Raw genomic sequence first — 6,000 nt, 5'->3', positions numbered from 1 at the left:
CACTAGGATTCTTGGTCCATGGGATTCTCAGGCAAGAATACTGGAGTAGGTTTCCATGCCCTCCTCCAGATGATGCTCCTAACCCAGAGATCGAACCTGAGTTTCTTAGGTGTCCTGCATTGGCAGGAGGGTTCTTTACCACTAGCACCACCTGGAAAGCCCAAAGTTGATCATAAATATGTGAAATACATGACAGAATTTTGGTTACTAAAGACTGCAAGATGAGAAATTCATATTTTTTGAGGTAAATTCACTGTGTATTTCAATTCAGAAAATAGAATACAATATGTATTTATCACAAGATGTTCAGATATACTATAATCAAATGAAGTAAACCATTCAGTTAGCCATAGGGTTGCAAAGAGCTGGACATGACTGAGCGACTGAATTGACTTAAAACATTTTCAGATATCTGAAATGCAACATTAGCCAATATCTTCCAAGTAAAGATATTATCTATAGCCATTTTTGTTAAATGCCAAGAACTATTAAGTCTTCTTTGATTGCAACACTTTTTCTGAATGGTGATCTCTAGCAGTAGCTATTCCCTCCATGTTTGGAGCTTGTGGAACCTGATTCTCCTTCTTAGTCTCAGGTCTCACTGAATTCTGGAAATTAATTTTCCACTCACCACTTCAGTCCTTAGCATAAAAGCAGCTTCTGGCTTTTGCTAACATGCCTTCTGCGTTCTCTTAATACTCCTTACAGCTCTGCAGTTATTCCTTAAGGTAATGTCTCTTCAATACTGGCGATAGGTTATTTTGAAAGTGAAAGTGTTAGTCACTCAGTCCTGTCCGACTCTTTGAGATCATTTGGACTGTAGCCCACTAGGCTCCTCTGTCCATGGAATTCTCAAGGCAAGAGTGCTGGAGTGCGTAGCCATTTCCTTCTCCAGGGGATCTTCCCAACTCAGGGATAGAACCTAGTTCTCCTGTGTTGCAGGCAGATTGTTCACCATCTGAGCCAACTGAGAAGCTCATATGCTATCTTATAGGATGTTAAATCAGAAATAATTTATCCCTATGTTCATAGCTTACATTTGCTATTGAAAATTATTTTATACTCTAGAGTGAGTATATTTTCACACTCCATATTTTCATTCTCTCCAACTTCTCCTGCCCTGAAAATATCAATCTGGGATCTACGTTTAACCCAGTTTAACCTCCTATGAAGAGAAACCTAAAGGCCAAAATCTGAGTCAGCATGTCATTTAAGGCTGAAAGAGTGCCAGACTCACAATTTCCATATTAGAGATATGTCACATCCATTACAACACACTGAAATAAAAGTATCAATAACATAAGACAAAGCTAATAAATAGGTAAAAGCTCATGGAAGCCCCAGAGTATGACAACCAAACCTTAGCAGTTTCTAAATCTTTGCAGAGATTACAGATGTGTTTATAAACCCCACTGCCTCTATTTATTGATTTCAGAGCTTATCTATGAAATATAAAGGTTTCTGTAAAGTAAGCAATCATTAAACATTGAATTTTTAGATAACTTGCATATACTATTTCCTTGAATAAAGTTCATTTCTAATGGAAGGGCAGATCTCCTACTTCTGCCTCCTACTTCAGCATCTGTAACTTGCTCCCACACTAACCTGTCTCCAGTGATTCTTCTATCAGAAATTATTATCAACCTACTCAGTTGCTAAATGGAGCCATGAATTTTTCCCTGTCCTCTTGGATTTTTATTAGCTCTGCTTTCCTTTCACGAAATTATCTCCCATGAATTTGTTCACCTTCATTCTTTCCTTTTTACTGATATCTCCACACACGTCACATTTTCTTGTTTTCTCTCCTTCCGAGCATAATTCTGTTTCCAAAGTCACATTTTCAAATACTATTGCAGCTTGAGTTATAACCTCATAGGAATGACTCATATATTTATCATTACTAACTTTAATCTTAACTTTGGGTGTGCATTTTTGTCTGGCTTTTGGGTATCTATTTTTGATGCCATAAAAATCACTTCACCTACATTCTTAAGGCCAAATAATCTTGCTGCAAGATCACAAAACTGAAATTCAAAAGTCAACCCTTTTCTGACTGCTGAAGTTTAACACAGCTTTGTGCAGATGTTGAAAAACTACAGGCCATGGGCTAAATGCAGTCTCCCACCTGTTTGTATACAACATGTAAGTAAGGAATTTGTTATACTTCAAATAGCTGAAAAAGTAAGGGGAGACTAATACTTCATGACATGTAAATCTTATGAAGTTAAAATTGTCTATAAACACAATTTTATTAGAATATAGCTTATTTGTTTACATGTAGTCTACACATCCTTCTCTCCTATATTGACAGTAGTTGCAACAGACACAACATGTGTTTATATCTGGCCCTATTTGAGAAAAAGTCTTCAGACTCCTGCTTTAATCCAAGAAGCCTCAGTTTAAGCGTAGACGGACAGAGCTACATATAAATCTTATATAGTCTCCTCACTAAATGAAATCTCAGAGAAAGCTACTTGGGACTAACGAGCCTTAGTTTTATCTGTAAATTAGAAATATCCACAGTCAAAAGCTTATTTCATCTCCAGCCTAAAACTGTTCCTACAGACTTTTAATTTCTCAGTTTCGTCTTTCTAATGGGACTGGCGAAGAAACAGCGGACAAAATACATGTCTCAGGAATGTAACTTTGTAACACCTCTGTCGTTCCAGCCTGTTTGAGATTCAAGTGAAAGAATCTAAGCTTGAATCAATTTAACCAAATAAACATATCAAACAATCGTATATTATTTTAGAGTTTGCTTTTTTCATTTTATACACATAGTATATACAGGCATAGATGGTATACAACGTATTATCTATATAAAGTGTATTACACATATGGTGTTATAAAAATGCTTCTTTAAAGTGATGTTGGAGAAACTGCCTTAACCATCTTACGTTACAAAAAGAGAATCTCATTTTATTTAAATGCCCATGTCTAAAAGTTATAACTCCATGATAATAGAAAATGTTGAAAAACCTCTAGGATCTCTGGTCTCATAACACACGAGACGATTCTATTCTGACTCTCTCAAAATCAGGTCTTTGTCAACACAGAAGCCACTTTTTGTCCCTCTAACGATTTTACAGGGCACAGTCATTTTGTTTTCCTTGAAATGGTTTTAGAAGCAGTATTTTTTATGACAAGCCATAAAAGTACTTATATATCCAAGATGAAGAGCATATTTTAATTAATCCTCTCTTTAAAAAAATAACTGCACTCCCTTACACTCCAAAGTATCTTTTGTTTTATAGTGCTAGTTTTTCTGTGTTCCTCCTCTTCTTGACTATCTGTGCTGAGCTGAACTCGGCAGGCCTGCAAGCCTTGTGGTTGCCCAGCTTTAGGACTGAAGAAAGAGCCTGGAGACAGCAACAGACATCAACAGCTTAGTGGACAGATGGTATTGCATATCTAAACCTGAGATTCCAGAGCAATAGCCCACTGTGGGCGCAGACAGCAGACAGGACATAGCAGCAATTTTTGCTACTCGAGGAGAAAGATCAGTTACCACTTATAGGGGAATTGACTTCAGGCTGACTCATCAGTTAACAGGGAAAGAAGCGGCTGGGGCAGGGGGCAAGCAGGTAGGCATTACTAACTAAGCCCTATAATTAAGAGGAGTCATGTAAGCGAAGCAGGGACTGGTTAACCAGGGGATGAACAAGGTAACAGCCAGCTTCAGTGGCCTGACCATACAATTTGTATGAGCACACACACTCATGAATATTGACATCTGTCTAAACATGCTCATCTCTCTATATATATTATATACATATGCACACAGTATATATAAATATGTGTGTCAAGTTTATGGAGAATAGAAGCTTTCAAACTGTGGTGCTGGAGAAGACTCTTGAGAATCCCTTGGACAGCAAGGAGATCAAAGCAGTCAATCCTAAAGGAAATCAACCTGGAATATTCATTGGAAGGATTGATTCTGAAGCTCCAATACTTTGGCCACCCGATGCAAAGAGCCAACTCGTTGGAAAAGACCCTGATGCTGGTGAAAATAGAAGGCAGGAGGAGAAAGGGATGACAGAGGATGAGTTGGCTGGATGGCAACACCAACTCAATGGACGTGAGTTTGAGCAAGTTCTGGGAGATGGTGAAGGACAGGGAAGCCTGGTGTGCTACAGTCCTTGGAGTCGCAAAGGATTGGACATGACTGAGAGACTGAACAACAATATGCATAAGTATACAAATAAATATTAAATGCATATATTGGACACTATGGATTACAGTAGCAAGAAGCAATTAGATATATAGTTGGCAACATATAGATCTTAAACATTTTTTGAATTAAAAACAAAACCTCTTTCTATATATACGTGTGTGTGTGTGTGTGTGTGTGTGTGTGTATCACTTAGCGGGCTTCCCAGATGGTGCCAGTGGTAAAGAACCCTCCTGCCAATGCACCAGACATAAGAGATGCAGGTTCAATTGCTGGGTCTGGAAGATCCCCTGGAGGAGGGCAAGGCAACCTACTCCAGTACTCTTGCCTGGAGAATCCCCACAGACAGAGAAGCCTGGCAGGCTACAGTCCATGGGGTTGCAAAGAGTTGGATACAACTGAAGCGACTTAGCATGCATGCATATCACTTAGTATATATGAGTTGATAACTTGATAACCCACTCTCTTGGTCTCAGAGTTTACAGTCGAATAGGAAAAATGTAAAGAGCAATATTGCATAGAAACTTTGAATGTTAGGTCCACAATCAAGGCAGATTGGAAGTGGTCAAACAAGAGATGGCAAGAGTGAACATAGACATTTTAGGAATCAGTGAACTAAAATGGACTGGAATGGGTGAATTTAACTCAAATGACCAATATATCTATTACGGTGGGCAAGAATCCCTTAGAAGAAATGGAGTAGCCATCATAGTCAACAAAACAATCCAAAATCTCAAAAACAACAGAATGATCTCTGTTCATTTCCAAGGCAAACCATTTAATATTACAGTAATCCGAGTTTATACCACAACCAGTAATGCTGAAGAAGCTGATGTTGACCAGTTCTATGAAGACCTACAACACCTAAAAAAGATATCCTCTTCATTTTAGGGGACTGGAATGCAAAAGTAGGAAGTCAAGAGCTACCTGGAGTAACAGGCAAATTTGGCCTTGGAGTACAAAATGAAGCAGGGCAAAGGCTAACAGAGTTTTGCCAACAGAACACACTGGTCATAGCAAACACCCTCTTCCAACAACACAAGAGAAGACTCTACACATGCACATCACCAGATGGTCAACACCGAAATCAGATAGATTATATCCTTTGTAGCCAAAGATGGAGAAGCTCTATACACTCAGTAAAACCAAGACTGGGAGCTAACTGCGGCTCAGATCATAAACTCCTTATTGCCAAATACAGGCTTAAGTTGAAGAAAGTAGGGAAAACCACTAGACCATTCAGGTATGACCTAAATCAAATCCCTTATGATTATATAGTGGAAGTGACAAATAGATTCAAGGGATTAGATCTGATAGACAGAATGCCTGAAGAAGTATGGATGGAGGTTTGTGAACTGTACAGGAGGCAGTCATTAAGACCATCCCCAAGAAAAAGAAATGCAAAAAGGCAAAATGGTTGTTTGAGGAGACCTTACAAATAGCTGTGAATAGAAGATAAGCTAAAGGCAAAGGAGAAAAGGAAAGCTATACTCATTTGAGTGCAGCGTTCCAAAGAATAGCAAGGAGAGATAAGAAAGCCTTCCTCAGTGATCAATGGAAATAGATGAAAACAATAGAATGGGAAAGACTAGAGATCTCTTCAAGAAAACTAGAGATACCAAAGGAACATTTCATGCAAAGATGAGCACAATAAAGGACAGAAATAGTATGGACCAAAAAGAAGGAGCAGATATTAAGAAGAGATGCAAGAATACTGGTTCCAAATTGGGAAAGGAGAACATCAAGGCTGTTTATTGTTACCCTGCTAATTTAACTTACATGAACAGTACATCATGCAAAATGTCAGGCTGGATGAAGCACAAACTGGA

The sequence above is a fragment of the Odocoileus virginianus genome, chromosome 10 (genome assembly GCF_023699985.2).
Source record: "Odocoileus virginianus isolate 20LAN1187 ecotype Illinois chromosome 10, Ovbor_1.2, whole genome shotgun sequence".
Lineage (NCBI taxonomy): Eukaryota > Metazoa > Chordata > Mammalia > Artiodactyla > Cervidae > Odocoileus > Odocoileus virginianus.
This window is presented reverse-complemented; position numbering follows the sequence as displayed.